At 36.4% G+C, this 20,131-nt stretch overlaps 1 protein-coding gene across 7 annotated transcripts in view; it reads right to left on the reverse strand.

Moving 5' to 3' along the window:
* Window positions 1-20,131, reverse strand: part of JAKMIP1 (janus kinase and microtubule interacting protein 1) — a 137,959-nt gene that overhangs the window by 92,558 nt on the left and 25,270 nt on the right. The window contains exon 2 of one of the 7 annotated variants that reach the window (XM_021396239.1): window positions 2,174-2,270. The exons of the other annotated variants lie outside the window; for them this stretch is intronic. The gene's annotated coding sequence lies outside the window, so the exon portion shown is untranslated. The remainder of the gene's footprint in view (window positions 1-2,173; window positions 2,271-20,131) is intronic. 7 annotated transcript variants of the gene reach the window in all.

A 20,131-nucleotide genomic window follows, 5' to 3' on the forward strand; every position in this document is an offset into this window, starting at 1 on the left:
ATTCTCTTTGCTTTGGAATACTTCCACTCAATTCAAGTGGTTTGATACAGTCTTTGAGTCGATGCAGTTGTTATTTGAGTAAATACAAAATCCTCAGGGAATAACTGAGCAGCTTATTTGTTCAGTAGGGACAATCATCCAGGCAGGGTCTAATGGAAAAAGAAAAAACACCAAAAATTCCACATGCGTATTTCCTTAGGGCCAAATTCTCTGCTGTGAGAGAATGCTTTTAAAAAGGATAAAAGTAGAATGAGGGTCAGATCATGGCAGGAGATCAAAGTGCTGAAACAGTTTAGTCAGCATCTTTAAGTAGCACAGAAGGCTGGAAAAGGGGAATTTGCTTTGTTTCTAGAGCACCAAGCTTCCTCAGGGGAGAGGGGGCCAAGAACCTGGATTTTTATGATGTCAGATGCGACTGATTTGACCCTATCTTCATTATTCTCTAAGAGCTGCTCTGTTTCTAAATATTTCAATAGTCATTGCACACAAAACAATATCTTGTTGTTTTCCTCTAGCCTTACAGCAGCTAACTTGAACAAGTCTGATTTAAAGGGAAAGAGGAGTATTTGCAACATTAGCAGGTAAATGCAGAAAACATCTGAGAGAGCAAGAAGTTATCAAAATACAGCAATCAGCCCAGCACGAATGCAACAGAGCTCGAAGACAGTACTTGCTAAATGCTCACTGTAGAAATCTCAAGACTCACAAAACCCACAAATCTTCAAATCAAAACTACCCTGGTGAGTTTTCTACATTTAAACGCGTATTCAAATTTCAATAGATCTATTCATCCCACAATACTAACTCTTTTAAATAAGTTCTTACAATCTAAAAACTCATTAAGTTTAACAGCAGTTGTATTTAAATTCTCCAGTTAGTTTGGAAACAATCAGTACATTAATTTTTGACCAAGATTTCTCCCATATGGAGGGTGCAGTATGTACAGAAGCTTTCATAAGGATGAACATAGATCTAGAACATGCAATTTCAAGTTGCTATAATAATAGCATATGTAATAAAAATAGTATAACAATGTCACATAGCCTTTTTAAAAGTAGACGTTTCAGTGGCATAGCACATCAGCAAGATTTAAAAAGAATAATTGAGAATAAGTCTTCCAGAAAATATTGCAGACTTGAAACATATTTAGTTATGCCTATCATTAGATATCATCAGAATGCTTTTCGTAACAAATAACCAGCAGCCACTGGAAACCTACAACCTAATAATCCTCAAGTAATCTTCCCATAGTTTCTGAAAAGATATGGTAATACATAAATTAATTTGATATTTAATTTCCCATTTCCAGCAACTGCTAAGCTAAATCTACTTCTAATTGGGGTTGGGAGGGGAGAAGGGTAAAGAGGAGAGGGATGCTGTTTCTTTGGAAAAGCTATTTATTAATCCACAAACAAACAGCACATAAATGATACTTATTCTGCTTCATTCTGAATTCCAAGTATATCATGTATGCCAAAAAATCCTCAAAGAACCAAAGCTATTATAGAAATAATTTGATAGATGAACACTGATGATGTTTGATAAATGAGTAATTTCATTCAACATAATAATTCACTCATATCCTGTAGTTAGGGCAGTACCAACTAAATAAGGAAAGCTGACTGAATTACGTGCTTTGTTATACAATGGCCCTCCAGACAAAAGTTCGGTGTTACAAGAATGAAAGTTTTATTTCTGTTTACGTGGCAATGATTTGCAAATCTGCCAACACTTCCCAAATAGTTAAAAAATTACGTTGGGTACCTTCTAGGCCTTTTCTAAATTGACAAACTGAAATATATGGAATCTTTGGTGAAAATTAAGCTTCTCACACATTATGACATCAGTTCCAGTAGCGTTATCTTTTAAAATTGACACAAATTCCTCTGTCCTTCAAACAATTACAAGCAGGGGTTAATTCTAACCTTCAGAGCAGAAAGACAAGATTAACAACAATCACATCCTTACCCTGTGGTAAGAGGGAAGTATTTCTCCTGAATTTTTCAGAAGCTCTCCATATACCCTTATACAGCTGATGCACATTTTGAAGATTTTTGGGAAAAAAAAAAAGGCTTTTGGAGTATAAAACAAGTAAAGCATGGTAAACAGCAACAGGAATGAGCCAAATAAAAAGCAATTCCTTTGCTATGTGGGAATATAGTGCAGAGCATACCTGTGAGTTCTCTGTAGTAGATGCTGTAAGTTTTGCTTGGCAAATACTTCATAACAGGAATTTACATTGCCTTCTTGTTGTTTTCAAAGAAGTTACTCTAATCAACAGACGGGGAAAGTGAGATCTTATCACCAAGTGTTCAAGTATTTTACAAAGCACACTTTCTTAAAAAAATTAATTACATTTTATTATAGTACCTTGCTTCCTAGTCTAAAACTTTATATCCATAACATTAATTTATTATCTACCAAAAGGACATATAATTGTCTAGGTATAAGTTATACTCAAGAAGATCGCATCTTCTCAGTATTGCCACCACTCTTAAATATCTAAGAATGTGATACTTTTTTTAAGCCAGATTCCCTATTATACATAGACAAGCAAAGATTTTATATGCAAATAAGAGTGGCACAGACACAGTCCTTCATGAATGGGGCTTGACACGACACCAGTCAGAACATGCCAACAACAAATGCTTGTGCACGATACACACCAGTTGCTCTCTAATTTATCCATTCAGTTTCCCCTTAATACACCACATTACAAACAGAAAAATGTGAAGCCTTCAATACTGACTGCACCAAAACTAGATAAAAAATGTATTTAATATAATCATTACCATCATAAACACACAGTCAGATGGGCAAACACTATAACCACGCTTCATATAGGGGACAAACTTAGATCTTAAGAGGTGTGGACAGAATGACTATTTCTGTGTTGTTTGATATTGTCATACTTGAGATTATTGTGACAATTCCCATATGGAGGGACAAAAAATGGCTTGTAGGCAGCACTTCATGCAACAATGTTTTCATACGAAATTTACATCAGTCTTTCCAAATTGTTGTTTTAATTGGATTATCAAGCAAAAAAAGTTTTCCTCTTTTTTCTGAAGAAGGAGTCAGTAGGCATTGGTCATAGTCAATACCAGTTAATGAGGGGAAAGTCTACTTTAACTAACTTAATTTCCATTTATGACAAGGTCACCCATCGAATTGACCACAGTATCCCACAGGACAAAATATCCAGCTTACAGCCAGACAAGTACAAAATATTGTAGGTGAGCAGCTGGCTGATGGGTCAGGCTCAAAGGGTTATAGTAAATGGGGTTACATCAAGCTGCTGGCCAGTCACTAGCAATGTTCTCCAGAGCTCCATTTGTAGAACTAGTTCTCCAGTATGTTTTCATAAATGATCTGGACACAGGACTCAAATGCATACTAAATAAGTTTGCATGAAACACCGTATTGAAAAAAACCGTTGACTTCCTCAAGTGTGGAGAGGCCTTGCAGGGAGATTTCAACAAATTAGAGGGCTGGACAATCATCAACTGCACAAAGTTTAAAGCATGGTTTGATTTTGGGGGAATCCTGTGCGGAGCCAGAAGTCACACTCAATGATCCTTGTGGATCCCTTCCAGCTCAGGATATTCTATGATTCTAGGATCCTGAGAGATTTTTCCAGGCATTGCTCTGTAATGGAATCTTGCTTCCAGATCAGTTTCAAGATGATTCATTCCACTTTCTGTGCCCTGAAATGACCCAGCAATTGAAGCTATTTTGCCTTGCTGTTACACAACTTACTCAAAGACATTGTCTAGAGCAATGAAGGTTTACAAGACTATTTTTGTTTCCCACTCCTACACACAGCATTTAGTATGACTTTAGCAAAGTGAATGAGATTGCTGATGCAAGACTGCCAATTAAATTAGCCCTGAAAAAGAACTTATTAACGTACTGACTTTCTTCTTCACTATTTCAGCTATTATAGAGTTGCTCTTTTTAAGCCTGAACAAGTATTCTTCATTCATACGTAGGTCACTGATAAGGAAATTATGTCTGAAGTCCTTCCATGATGGAAAAGGAAAGATTTTCCTTTCCAGAAACAACTCCTGTTTTTCCACATACACTCCTCAGGCCCTAGTATTTACTTAAGTGTAATGCAAGATTTATTAGGTTATTCAGGCCTTCGAGCTTCTCTCACATATTTGCTGTTTTGCCTCAGCAGTTCATTCTGTACATAAATATGTATGACATTCATTCAGCATTTATAAACATATGAGCACATACGTATTGGTGGTCCTTTATGAAAACAATTGAGTTTCTAAACCTGGCTAACTTGGAACCTGACTCTCATACCTTAACCCTGCAAGCTTCTATGCAAAGGCTAGAATTTATTCATTTATTGTAATTGATCATTTGAAAGTCAGTTAAGCACGAAACCTTCACATCAGCAAGTTCTAGGAGCAGTTTGGAAATAGACAAAGATGAATATTGCTTCAAATAGTATCATTCCCCTTAAATTCCATTGTGTACTAGTAGGAAATCTACACACTGGTACTCACAGTATGGATTTCATTTTTAAGAGGTTTTAAACAAACTACACAATTTTTTCTTACAACTCTATGGTAGTCCCTTCCTTTAAGAGCCTGATCCTTACAGGTACCAGCAACTTAAAGCATGAATTTTCTCTCACTGAATACCATAACTACTACACTTAAAATTCCAAAAAAAAAAAAAAAAAAAAAAAAAAAACCCGAGAGCTATGCTATATTTGTGCAGCTAGTTGATATTATGCGAAGAAATGGTAAAGCATAAGTCCCTGCTTCATAAAGTAACAAGTGGCTAGTAGGATCAGGTCACATAGTATGCCACTTTTCCACTAATTTCAGACTAAAAATTCCTAACATTAGGTGCTGCTCTTTTTACAAGTTCTTGTATTTCAATAATTTTTCTGTACAGCTAATTCAAAGAAAGAAGAACAGGAGCTATCTGAAAAGTCAAAGAATTTAGAAAGTTAGAATATTTTCTGTCTGAACAGGCTAAAATTATCTATCAAAAGGACAAGATGTTAAAGACTCACTATACAGTCCACTATAGTGCTGTCTATGCCTTCTAATTCCATAGATTGTATTTTAGTAAGTACAAAATGCATGCCTACTCCAATTAGAAATAACATTAAGCTGGGAAATGTTTGTTAATGCACCTACCATTAATTTCAGCGCTAGTTTTCCTTATTTTTGCTTTTTAAAACACTGCCCTCTCACTAGCTTTGAATCAGTATTGCTGGATCAACTTACACATGCTCAAAAAAAAAACCCAAAACAAGGATGTCAAAGATACAGTCATTCATTTTTCATTCCCAGTTTTCTCCTTCTTACCCCTCAACATGTACTCAAACTCTTTTCATTACTAACGCACAGTGCTTATCATAGTGCTGGTAAAATTCTAAAACAGAACATTCTCATCAAATCTGCAGTTTTCTGCATCCAAGAATACCCACACAACGTAACAGCTAGTACTTGTCCCTTGCAGATGCAGTATGCCAAGGGAAGGAGGGGAGAGGTTTCCTCAAGGTCATGCAGTGAGTCAGCTAAAACTTGTGAAAAGGACTCAGGGCAGCCACACTGTATGTGCTTGAACTGCAGCTTAGCCCTTAGCTCCCCTCAGAAGAAAACCTGCACTTTCTATTCTCAAATCCATCAATTAGCTGTGTGTTATGAATAAAATTGAATTGCTTCTTTTATGTCCAGTTTGTAGCACATTACTACTAACGGTTTCAGTTCCAACAGCAAATTTAGAGGTCTCTACATTTCACAGAGTTACACAGAAAGGATTTGGTGCACAGATCCTGCACGCTCAGTTAAGACTTCATAATGATCATAAAATGACACATGTAGGTACATCTGTAAACTCTGAGCTTCTGCGTGCTCACTACTGTGTTTCTGCAAAGAGCTGAAATGTAATATCAGAAACCAGCTAGCATATTACTCCGCCTACTCATAAATTGTATTTTTTTTACTCAGAAACAGAATGTTGAAGTGATTCCCTGTAGAAGCTGATAGAAATTTCATTCTCCCAGAAACCTTGGTAAGTCCAATTAGACACTGACAAATGTAACAGTTTGAAACAGGCACTGTTTGATACAAAGACATTATTATCTTCCAATAAAGGACTTCACACCAGTTTTACACAAACAAAGCTGCTTACCATTAAAATCATAGTAGCGGGGGATGGGAGAAGAAATCAGTCCCAGTGACCTTTAGATACTTTCCTTTATGGAACAGTTATCCTATGGTATGGTCACAGCCTTCTTCACCCATCTCATCAACAGAACAGTAAGGAAAAGTGCCATAAAGATGGGGCAGTGTGTAAGCATGCTAGGTATTCAATTCCAGTTCTCAGTTAATTCCTGTCCAGTTGTTTACCAGCCTGAATCCCTCAGGTGTCACTACTGTGAGGATTTCGTGTCTGACAGTAGCACACTTCAGAACAGATCATATAAAATATTATACCTATTACTGAAAATGCATCTATCAGTGAAATGATATTTAAATAACTAGAGACACAAGGAGCTACTCATATTTCTTGAAACTCACAATCAGTCTATGCTGACACATCTAATACAGATTTTTCAATCTCTAAGGCTGAATTCCACAAGCTGTGTTTCAGTTACAGTAAGAGCAAAGGCTTCAGCAGTTTGGTTCTTAACTTTAACAGCAGTGCCAAAACCACATCTTGCGTATATAAAAGAAAACATAAGACACCAAAACCACAAACTCAATACTGTTTTTTTAAATATATATATACGCACATTCATCCTCTTCATCCCCTCTCCCTTTTTTTTTTTTTTTTTTTAATGTACTGCAGATGTCTCCTAAGACACAAGGGTGGTAAGGCAAAGGCTGCCCAGAGAGGTTGTGGATGCCCCATCCCCAGGAAGCATTCAAGGCCAGGTTGAATGGGGCCCTGGGCAGTTTGATCTAATAACTGATTTAGTGGTCAGCAACCTTGCCTGTGTCAAGAGGTTGGAGCTAGAAGATCTTTGAGATCCCTTCCAACACAAGTCACTTTATGATTCTGTGATTCTATGATCTCATCACTTCATTCCAGCCTCATCACATTAATATAATTTCTATGGCATGAGTACTAAATATCTTCTCTTCTAGACTTATTCTAGCTGATATCTAATTAAAAGCAGATCAAGTCCTCTTAGCTCAGAATAAGCTGGCCTTTGAAGATCATGGCTTATGTTTCAGACCCCATTAAAAAGACTGCATATATGGGAACTTGTCTAATTACTCCATTTACATCAGCTGGAGTTCACAAAATCTGAGTGCCTTTATCAGCAAACATTGTCTTGCCAGGTTAAAGAGTCATTGTCCTTTCAAGGGAAGTAAACATCTGCAAACAGAGATTTAGGTGAAAAGTTCAAACAGTGGTGGTCACTGAGGAACAAAAAGGTAGAATTTCAATGAGTTATGGCTGAACAGGGCTTTGCCTTCAGTTCTTCCATCAAGTTCAGCTCCTAGCCTCCCTAGCAGGAGTTGCATTACCAGATGCAAAAATCTGGGTGTCCTAAAATTATGGTGATCACAGCCAACTCAAGGTTCATTAGAGAAACCCATCTCATTCCACTAAATAAATCAGAACTAGAAACACACCTCCCAAATCCTGCTCTCTGAAGTCTTTTTTCCATTCTCTCCTCACACATTTTTATACTATATATGTAGAAACAAACACATACACAATAGCCTACAGGCTATATATTAAAGCAGGATACTGTCAAACACTTTTCAGAAGTGGCCACAGATTTGGAAGCAAATGGAGATGCCCAATTTCCTGCACTTTCATCCCTCAAAACAGCGACTCTACCAAAGCCCTGCATTGTGGTTCACAAAGGTCAGGATCAATTCTAACTGGAACTTGCAATATCATAGTACAGCAGCCACACTGCATACTGGTGGGAAGAAGAAGGTGACATTGGAATGAGTCAGCCTGTGGGGCACAGCACACACAAAATACCCCATGTAGGATATTTTCACCTGGATTTGTTCTACTCCCTTGGGTGTTTCAGAGGTCTGTTTGTACAAATGTGCACAATGTCTGCCTTTAAAGAACATGAGTGTGGGAATGGAGCACAGGCATAAACCTGCTTCTAACCATTCCACAAAGGAGTTCCTTGCAACTCTCATCACTATGACATACGCTGAGCTAAAGTTCTTGCAGGCTTGTCAGCAGTAACGTAGCTCAACTTATTTTACTTTGCCAGATCATAAAGCTTAAGCTCAGCAGCCCTGCAGCTCAGTTCTGTTCTCTCCTTTCCACACCTGCGCAGATTTGAGCCTTTCTTTTGCTGTACACTCACCTCCTTTATTTATATTTTAGTTACTTGTTTAAGTATCTTGCTTCTCTACTAGGTTTGCAAAACGAAGTGTAAACTGAGTTCCATAAAAAAAAATTTAAATTAATATTCTTCTAAAATTACATCAGGAAGCATCAACTCAAATTATTTGCTATACCAAATACACTGCACCAAGTATTATTATTCATGATTCCGTTAAGCAAGTTTATCACAAGATTACTGGCTACACTATGACCTTGATTTTTATGACATTGTAAGTATGAATCCATTTTGCATTATCATTATAAAACCACCTTTAATTACAAACCATTAAGTGATTTAAAAAAATCAACAAATTCTGCACTGCATTACCATATGTAACTTGAATACTGCATAGAAAAGTTTCAAGAAAATCTTTAATAACAACAAACAAACCTGAAATCATTTTCTTCCTGTGGTTTACCCGCATTTAATAAATTACTTTGGTTTATATCACATTCAGTTTACTGCATATTTATATAATCACCTCCTAGTAAATAAAATTTCAGATGAAATAGACTGCTGCTGGACTCAGCAAAGATACATTAGAAAAAGAAACACTGACATATGCATGCTAGTGCATCCATATTTATTAGGGGCAATGGAACAATAAAGTCAAGGAAGATGCAACCATCAGCAGAAATGCACGTGTTGCTGATGAAATGCATTTCAGAAGCCATATAAAATGGATAAATTTCTCAGCTATAGTTCAGCTTGATTGTACTTTTTTTTTAAACAGACATAATTCACATGAAAAGATAAAAATATATAGATAAAATATACACATACGCACATTCAAAATAAAGATTGCTTTTGACCAACACCCATTTTTATACATCTTCTCTCTAAACCAGGAAAATATAGCACTTTTAATATCACTTCCTTCAGAAAGCGATAAAATGGATGTACATACAATTTGAACTTGTATTACTGGCATACATTCCCTTCTGTTAGCAGGTGAGTAAATAGAGGACTAATGCTGTGGCATTACCATTTATCCCTTACTAAGGACAGTATTGTAAGAACTACCACTTGATGCCTATCACTTGACATGTCAGGGTGTTGGTTTTTTCTTTCAGCGCAGCCCTAAGTCTTAAGTTAGCTGCTCACAATGTTGCATGTATCCATTATAATTTAATTTAAGATCTGGCAGACTTCATTGTTCATTTGTACATCCATCTCCTGGAGCAGACCTGCACTCAGTTTCTTCCATCATCATGCAGCCAACTCATCCGCAGTCTTCAGAAGTTCTTTACAGTATTCTCTAACAGCAAACTGTTTGCTGCAAGCATAACAGCTTCCAGCAAACAAAGATACAATTAAAAGTTCATACTGGAACACTGCAAAGTATGAAGTGATATTGCATTTCAGATTCGATGGGTTCAAAGAGCTAATTTCAGAGCACTGAACGCTTAATGCACAAAAGAGAAATCATTTCAACAATATCCTAAGGATTACAGGATACAATGTTTGTGACTTAGCCTTCCAGTTACCATTAATTCTTAAAAACCAAGCCAAGGAGTAGCATGTGATGAAAAAGCTAAAAGTTACCTGTAAGAAAACTGATATTTATTGGAAGTTCACAAAGAAGGTAACAGAAAGGAAGTCATCATTTTTGCCCACAGGATCCCTTGGCTACTGTATGGCAATAGGATAAATTATCCCTTTCCTCTTGATTTTGCTATTTCTAAAATATGACTTAGTACTGCTGCAAGCAAGTGATCAGTGTGTTTGCAGAGGGTGGAGGAGATAATTTATACACACGGAACTATATTTTCATGTGTATACACTACTTGTTTAATCTGAGCCCCATAAAACTTAGAACCTGTATTTAGAAATTTTAATGCACTCTGCTCTAATCTCAAAGGATAGAGACATAGAGTTAAAAATAATGCCCCTTTAAGCAGCTCTTTGGAAGTGTGTTGTAACCTGAGGCACATCTCCAATCAGTCTTGTTAGGGAGACCAGTTACTCAAAATTTTGTAAGTGCTTTTACGATAATTCAATAAGAAATGGATGAAATAGAAAAAACTGATGACTGCACTTTCAAACAGACCTTAGGTCCTGATTCAAGAGAAGCACCAGAGATTTCTAAGGTAGAGAATAATACGAACACATAATATGAACACATTGATCAATTGGAAATAAGGTAAATACTTGATACTTTATATTCCATTCTTATATAGAATTAAAAAATATGTTTATGTAAACCACTTGATTTATATTCAAAAAATCTCCAAAGTTTAAAACAGCAACATCATTTGGTAATCTGGTTTTGACAAAAAATGAGAAGATACATGAACTTTATTGCAGCTCAGATCTTGTGCAAAGAGCAATGGCAGGGTAACAAGCTAAAAAAACCACTTGTCTCCTGATACGGCTTCTGCTAATTATCAGTCTTAGAGTTACTGGATTTTAGCCTATTTAAGAAATTTAATTAAAGGCCAAACTACACTACAAATGATATCTATGTTGTAGCACAGCACCTCGCTGGCTTTGTTGGATCATTAGCACCTCTCAGGTAATGTCCGCTGCAGAACCTCTCCTGTATAGCTGTGCTTCTGAGCCCCAGCTGCGGGGCCAAGGGAAGCCATTCTGCTACCCCAACAATCATAACATACTACTCCGAATGTCGCACAGATTAGTATATTCAGGTAGCTGTAAAACCAACAAATAGTTTTTAAAATTGAACAAAACCACGATTTTCATTATTTCTGACACCCACTTTCGTATTTCTTAGCTGACTGCCTGTAGGACAAAGATCTCAAATTGGAATTCCCTTTAAATGAACTTAAAATCTATTTAATTCCAAAATATGGCAAGTTACATGTAATAAAACACTTATAATCTGCAAAACTTTTTCAATTCACAAGTATGAGCTCGAAATGCCAAAAACTTGAGTTATATCTAGAAAAGTATACCTGGTGAAAGAAAGAAATTCTTATGTAGCCACCCAGAAGCAACAGAAATACATATATGGTTAAGAAAATCTGGGTAAAGTCAAGAAATAACAAAGTAGATAATTTATTATTTGAAACACTGTAACTACAATGTCTAGAAGGTCCCAGGTAGCATTTACTTAGAAATACCTTTAAGAACTTAACTCACCATTCATCTGCCTACAAAACCAGCCAGACTTACGTCCAGAATACACCACCTCTCCACCATCTCAGTTATAACAGCAGATAAACTTGAAATTAGGTAGTAATAAGAAAGTTAGATAAAGCATAGTGTCTCCAGAACTGCGTGCTAGAATGAAGAAACCTTAGAAGATCTATCAAATCATTGCTAAGTTAAGGTCACTTAAGTGCCAGGCTAAGATAATTGTTTGTAGGAGAACTGAGGCATTTTGAAAGGGCAAATGGCCACTGCATTTGCCTTAATCGATCACCATACTCATATTTTTTTGTGTGTGTGCGTACTTTAAACAGCACTGCATAGAAAGGACTCCTCTCTTTTCAAGGACTGAAGTCAGCAAAGATCTTAAATTCCAGCCTAAACCGCATGTAGTCACCTTAGAGAGCTTAACAGACTATAATCAAATGGCTTTAATAACACTTATGCATTTACACAAGAAATAAAATTTTGGTTCTGTACGTACGAAACAAGAAATTATCCAATGAATATTATTCTTTAAGAGATTCTTAACACTCTAAATCCCCAAAGAAAAATTCTTCTTTATCCATTTTTATTTTTCCATTTTTAACAATTTACCAATTCAATCAGATTTGTTTTGTCAAAACACATAACATGAACTCATATTCCAGAAGAATTCAAAGCACTCAGAAGTTCTTAAAACCTTCAGCACCTACAACTGACTCATCAGGTTGTTATACAGTATGCTTGAGAGACCTGCCTTTTATAAAATGTGTTTTCTATAAACGGATAAGGGACTTGAAAAGCAATTGTTGACGCCACCATAATTTCATAATAGAAATGCAAACAAAAAAATGCATTTTAAATCTAATTTTGGATCTTGCCAGCTTTGTACAAGATAGAGTGATATAATATGATTAACATCATCTTAGCTCTTTCTATTCTTCCTGTATGCCAGTATTACTGCTACAAGAAGAAAATCCACAATTCCGAAGAGTTATTTGCACTTTTCATAGCACAGATTAACCATGATAAATCAGTCAGGTCACTAGGTTGATTTCTTCACAATCTTCTATTATGTTTTGTTGTGTTTTTCAGGAAGCACGTATGACCCCACAGTTTCTGCAGGGACAAACTGATCTTTATTAAGGGAGAAACATCAGCGTGTATTTCGAAGTGTTAATCAAAGATCATGTTTCTCTCTATTAATATACACAAGGGAGAAAAGAGATTTTTGAAATGCACTTGGGAGTCAGACACCCAAGTAAAAGAATTAGGTAATTAATTCAGTCTTTAAAGCCATCTCCCCCTTTACAAGAAAGGTTATATAATTTAGGCTCTTGACGTAGACAAGCTCAGGAACTTACCACATCCAAAAGAGATGCAAATGCTTACCAATGATACTAAGGCTTCATTACTGCTCGAGTTAAGATTTGATCACTGAAGAGCATATTTTAGGATATTAGAATAACCTGAAAATTAATTTGTCAGACAAGGACTATGTTAGCAACACTTCGGTCTTCAGCAGTCTTTAAACAGTAGGGCCTCAGAATAAGTAAACTGTTTCTTTCTGTTGTGGGGAAAATGTTAGAAACCTGCTTTACTGCAACAGAGATGGCAACAGGGAAAACCGTTTCCCCAAACCAGAGAAGTTTAACGGAATAGATACATTAGAATAAAATACATGCAGTCACATCCTACCCCTTTGGTCCTTTAACAGGTAGCCACAAATTACACCTGATTATTTGCAAGTCAGTAACACAATGGTAACATCCATGGTACAAACATTCAACAACCTACCAAATCCTTTGTTCTCTGTCTCCTGCCACTGTATTTTGAACTAAATCAAAAACAACTTCTCAGACTGTTAACCTCAAGATATCCAAAATCAGACACCTGAATAATTTGCAATACTGAATGAAATCCCAGCCATACCATTTCAACCATGACAGCATGACTAGAAATGTCTCAAAGTAAGATTTATCGTATGTATCCCAGTTTTCACTTTTGACAAATTACAGGCGAAGAATAGTGGTGTCCAAACAGCAGGCATAAGAGCCAAATGACACAGTTGGGGGAACATAACCCAGATGTTTAGAGTATGTATTTATAATTGTTTTGAAATATGCAATGGATTTTAACAAACAGCACAGAACATTGGCTTTTTATAACTGTAATCTCACCTAAGGAAGCTTTATGACCTAAATCTGTAAATTAAATTACAGTTCTCAACTTATAATGCCGAAAGTAATTTGAAGAAGAAAAGGTAACCTAATAAAGACGTCCCAGGAAAGGAGATGTCACACATTAGGCTGTTAGGGGCTGTGAACTTCAGGAAATTATCTCATATCAACTTCCACAGCAATATTAATGAAAGTTACTAAAAAGGGGGAGCACTTATAGAACCATAACATCTATCAAATCAAAACAATCATTTCTGATGTGCATCAAAAAGAAGAGCACAAAATACAACAATTCCTCTCACTCTACTTGTATCAGGAATGGTGTGGTGAGCAGGACTAGGGAAGTAATCCTGCCCCTGTACTCGGCATTGGTGAAGGCTCACCTTGAGTACTGTGTTCAGTTTGGGGCACCTCAGTACAGAAAGGACATTGAGTTGCTGGAGAAGGTCCAAAGATGGGCAACAAGGCTTGTGAAGGGCTTGGAGAGGTTAGGGCAACATATCTAAAAAAACTTTAGCAAAATCTGCATAATATTGGAGTAGCAGTCTGGTCAATCAAATTGTCAGCCCAAACGTGAGCATTTAATGAATATGTAAGAATTCTTGCTAAATATAAATCTTGGAAAACTTTACTGTAGGTGGGAGAGCCAGACTTCCCTCTTTTGCATGTATTTTTCTAAATAACTTGCAGATTCACCATCTGTATTGTTTAGACAACACACATTACTAGACAACAGCACAGGCTGTTGAAGAATTCAAGCATAATGATATTGGCTCAGACCAGGATCGTGTAGTCAAGCATACTGTCTCTGACACTAACTGGGTACTAATCCAACAACAGATGTCGTTGGGTAAACACATGAACAAAGAAAATGAGAGGAAAAAAAGTAAAATGTGTGGAAGAATTTCTGTGAAAGGAGATTCTTCAAAGAAAGGTGATTTAAAGAAGGATATTCACACAGGCATCCAAACTTTTGACTTGTTTGTGCTGCATTGAGTGAAAAGTCTTGAGCCATATAAAAACTATTTTACTTATATACATTTTCTTTATTATGTTTTGTTACTTATATTTTTTATTGAAACAAAAACTGCAACAAAAAAAAAACAAAACTAGTGGGATATTTGACCTTGTTTTTATGAAGAAATCCATGAGTGTGTGGTTTGATAGAAGCAACTGGAATTCTTAGTACATTCTCTGAGCATCATAGAATACTTAGATTTGCAAGGGACCTGTAAAGGTCATCTAGTCCAACCCTCCTGCAATGAATAGGGATGTGCACAGCTAGATCGGGTTGCCCAGAGCTTGATCCAGCCTTGCCTTGAAAGTCTGCAGGGACAGAGCATTAACCACATCTCTGGGCAACCTGCTCCAGTGCCTCACCACCCTCACTGTAAAAGACTTTTTCATTATATCCAACCTAAACTCACCCTCTTTGATCTTGAAGCCATTTCTCCTTGTTCCATCACCATAGACTCTGCTGAAGTCTGTCCCCATTCTCAAGGTGCCCAGAGATTTTTTTTTTTAAATCTTATTTTGCTCTTCCTGTGATTCATCCATGAAAAATAATTGTTCACAGTTGTACATACTGTCAAAAAGCAATGACGTGAACAAAGCAGAATTGTGGATTGATAGTTTTCTATAGCAAGTCTTACAAATGTCTAGTAAAGAGACATGGTAAAATTTTTCTTCAAGTTGAATGCCTGATTGCAACTTTGTATATTCCATTTGAAAATTCACAGGTTTGTGTCAACTGAAAATGGAGGTGCAAATACAAAAAAACAACTTTTTCAGCTGTCTTGAAAACTATTCTCAAATTCTTTTATCAAAATGGAAAGAAAGGCTGCATACTATCTGCTGTTCACAGGACTGCGTGAAGCCAGAGTATCAAAATGCAGTTACTTGCCAGAACTAGAGCTTATCATAATTTAAGTTTGATTTCACAAACTTCTATCTTCATAGTGTTAGTGATGCTGTATATGTAATTATAAAAATATCATGAGCAAAAAGCTTTTAGATATATTTTTTGTACTTCCTATATCACAGCTGATGAAAAACTATTTCAGTACATTCATCACAGAGACTGTGAAGGGACTGTAATGCTTCTCTGTGCTGAGGTGCAGATAATGCAGACATCACAGTCACTTTCACCCTTCCAGGAATTACATTAAGCAATTGCCATGCTGCATACTATGTGTTTCATTTGTTATTAGCAGACAGTACTCAACTGGTCCACACTGAGAAACCTTATAGATGGCTTATCTGGTGGCAATTTTACCATTTCCTAATTAGAGAACTTGTATGTCTGCTTAATGACAAAAACCACACGTCTTTACAGGCACACACACATAATAGTGTGTGCAGCACACCAGAGGCAGTTTGTGCCACGCTGTGCCCTCTGCTCCACAGCATTCTGCTGTCACCTATGCAGTCTGCATCCAAGCTACATGCTGTAAACTCATGAAAAATATCACTAAAAAAAATCACATAATAACACTAAAAATTTATGAACCTGTTGAGCCACGATAGTAGCTGGCCAGGGCCACATGGGGCCTGCAGCCTGGACACACGCGGTTTAGGAAATCTTAGAAATATCATTTTTTACTGAATTAACTTTTTATAACTTCCTCTTAAAAGAATAGTATATGAGAAAGATTATCCCATTGTTTTCTTTGTACTCCTAAGCAAAGAGTTTGTTCAAAATTTTTTGTTGGATAAGAATGGAGAGCAAGTCTATTTCTAGTTTCAAATGAATAATGGCCATTAAAGCACAGTTTGAGAAGAAGAGGGATGAAGTAATTGCCTAAAGCCTGGTTATATTCTTCTCCCTGTGTTATCATGTCAAGCTGTCACATTGAAATGCATATAAAAAAACCCAAAAGAGAAAAGAAAAAGCAATCTGACAGTAACTCATAGAGTAGAATCCCCAACAAGGCTGTAGGGAAAAAAAAAAAAAAAGAGAGAGAATCATTTTATACACCTTTGTTAGTTTGATGTTTGTTCTCCCTCCCCTCAGTTATATCTTGAGGGCTTTTCCTCAGCACCACTGGAACTACTTCTTAAAGAAGGTTTAGGAAAATTCACACCTAGGGCATGGCGAGACTTTTTTTCCCTCACTCCATGACATTTATCATGTTTAATGCTTTGAAGGGCTGTTCAGCTTTCAGAAAATTGCATAAGGTTTAAATTAATTCAGATACCTTAATAATCAGAATCAGCAAAACTCACCATTGATCACACCATCTTTTCCCCAAAACTAGTTTTTTCATATAGACTTTTTTTCTACCACCTTACAGTATGCAGAAATCCATAAAAAGACACTTAGAAATGATGTACCATTGGTAGTGGTTTTCCTATCGTCAGCAACTCTGCTTTAAAAATTACTGAAATCAGTTTCCTAGTTTATATTGCCCCCCCCCCCCCCCCCCATTGATCAGTACAGTGTTTTTCCACATAACCAGAAGCTAGCCTGCCCTTTCCTGTTCCTTCACCAGTGTATTGGATTTCAGTTCAGTGGGCATCCAACATACTTGTTTGGAAGAAGAGCTAACTGGTCAAGGTTTGCTCTTCCACGTGGATGAAGTAAGCGCACATCATTAGGATTTGTCACATATGCACACATTTGAAGCCACAAGAAAGCTCACACAAAGCTATACCATAATACATAGTTGATATACATATTATGTACTAATATTGTGGATATTCATATTATATTAATACATAATTGAAAACCTACAAATGCTTTTATTTTTAAGAGAAAAAACAACTCCCAGATGTGGAAATTACGTATTAATGACATACATGTGCCAGAATACCCAATACTTTGGCAGTGCTCTGAAAAAGATATGCACTGTACTGCAGGTTTGTACAGTTATCTACTGGCTGGGTGAACTCCTTAAAACAGTGTTATAGCAGCATTAGCATTATATCTATTTCAAATAACAATGAGCATACATCAAACTAGTCGGCTAATGAATTAAAATGGGCGGTCCAGGGAAGTTTGTGGTTTAGGTGCTAGCATATGTTAGGCATTCTTAAGGAAAAGGCATAGCAGTTCTCACAGAAACATTTCTCAATGTTCTTCATGTAGTGTACCCTTACACAAAACCTGATGAATCAACATCAAGAAAAAGGGGGGAAAGGTCTAACAAAGAAAGAATTAAGCTTCAGCATCGTGAAGGGTGAATTCAGCTATTTTACTGCTTCCCAAGATTAAGAGGAAGTCTAGCAGCACTTTCTATTGGAAACAGCTATGTATATCTAACACTTCAATATGCAATGACATTTGCATATATGCTTCACAACAGGAAAGAAGAAAATTAAGCATTTATGCACTTTGGCTAACAGTAATTTGTTCCGTTTTTTTTTCCCCTTAACAAGGAATAAAAGGAATTTTGCAGGAGACAACTGCCTCATAGCTTCAATCCTTTCTTTTCTATTGAAAAAGCTTGAAGGTTCCTTAGAAGAGAAAAAAAGCTATGAGAGGAAAGATAATAATAGAAAAAAATGTTCTCCTGAAAGGTCCTACAAAGAGGAAAGAAATTGCTTGTATTTACAATGAGAAATTCTCTAAGCAAGGAACAGGCAAAAAGGTTTTAAAACCTGCCTAAAATTACACATGCAGCCTGTGACAGGAAAAAAAATCCAGACAATCCTTTTAGTTGATGATGAGACTTAAGCAGGATATGAAAACCTTATTTTTGTTTGAGGTAAGGCATGAATTTCTGAGTTGCCTCAGTTTTTCTCTCCTAATATCCTGTTAGACTTCCTACTAAACACTATGTAAGACTGTAAAGTCACGTGAAAACTTTCCATGAGCATTTCTTTCCCCGAAAAAATTATTAATGTATTGCTTTCCAACAATATTTTTGCATTATTAATATAACTACATAGTAACTAATAGTTCTGTCTTTGTGACCAAAGGAAAATCCTAAGGTATGCATTGAAATGAAGTAGTACAACACCCTCTGAAAAACACGCAGGAGTACTTTTAGCTCACTGATCTCTTCTATAGAGAACCAATCCTATACTCAGGGTTATTTTTAGACACAGTCCATTCCATTCTTTCTCCTTTAGTTGAAGCAATTACCAAGGTTTTCTTTTCTTTGCAGAGCAGAACCATAGGCTACTGTCCACAAAACAAATCGCCTGGATTTTCATCTTCCACCTACTGGTATATCATTAGATCATAATAGTTTTGTTTTTTTGTTTTCTTTTTTTTTTTTAAAGTCTAGCTACATCTTCAATAGCATTACTTGTCCTTGCTAATATTTTTTCTTGCAGTACTGTGCTATTTTAATTAAATTCTTAATGTATTGTTGTTCATGCACATCTTTCATTAACTGGAAACAGAACAGAAATACATCATTGATGCTAAATTTCCACTTAAACTTTGGATACAATGATATGCACGGCTCCTATCTCCTACTGCATCAAGATCCCTGAGCAGAACGGTGTTCTGGGGAAGAAGCTCCCAAACTGACTGAAGCTCAGTGGTATTTCTGTCATGCACACTTAGAGAATTAGGACACGACAAAACCATAGAAAGAATTTAAAATATGTTCAGTTTAGAGCACCAGAACTGTAAGACTGATGAATCACTCAGGTCACAAGTACTCCGGTGAACACCACTGATACTTTGATCACTCACTCTTTGTACAGTGCAGGAAAATAAGCAGTAATCCCATCCTTCAAAAAACTATGAAACTGTGGATTACACAAAAATAACATGTATATAGATTTTTGGGGTTGGAATATCTAAGTTTTCACTGAAATTTTAAAGTTACAGTATTTAGTAATAATTATAGTTTCTCCTTCCATTAGGAATCAGTAGTGAAACTTCATACTTCCTTCTTTCCTCTCCCCCTACGGAAGTTCTTTATTTCCTCTTCAAGAGGCATCACATATCTTCCTGCTCTCCCCACCTAGCTGCTAGCCCTGAAGTCTAACCTTTACCGTATTTAGAGAAAGAACAGACACCAAATGTAAAAACCTATCACTCATTTTATTAAAAAAGTACATTTGTGTGCACACATACAAGTAAAAATATTCTCTAGATGTAGAAAATCTTCCATGGAACAGGTTTGTTCTATAGAAATAACAGAAAGCAATATATTGGTGTTTCAAACAGGCAAATAGCGTCAGGAAATTCATCCCACACCAAGAAATTATTTATGGCCAAGGAACTTACAAGTTGAGCAACATTTTTTTTTTTCCAATTGAAGATATACCTGTATTTCCACAGTATTTCCTATAGGTTTTCCTTTGAGGAATATAAACAACAATATTTAACGTAAGGATTTTCTTAACTGGAGGCAGTGCCAAAGACAAAGAAACAACAATAACCTGTGAAGTTGATTCTTTGCTTAAAAATTACTCAGGAAGCAGCAGAGCTGATGCTGATGATTTTGGTTGATAAGATAATTTTCAGCCTGCTTTTGCAGTGACAGGCTGCCCCCATCATCGCGAATCCAGTTTCAATTACCTTTAACAGTTTACTCAGTAGAATCACCCTAAC

This window comes from Numida meleagris, chromosome 4 (assembly GCF_002078875.1).
Source record: "Numida meleagris isolate 19003 breed g44 Domestic line chromosome 4, NumMel1.0, whole genome shotgun sequence".
NCBI classification, from domain to species: Eukaryota; Metazoa; Chordata; class Aves; order Galliformes; family Numididae; genus Numida; species Numida meleagris.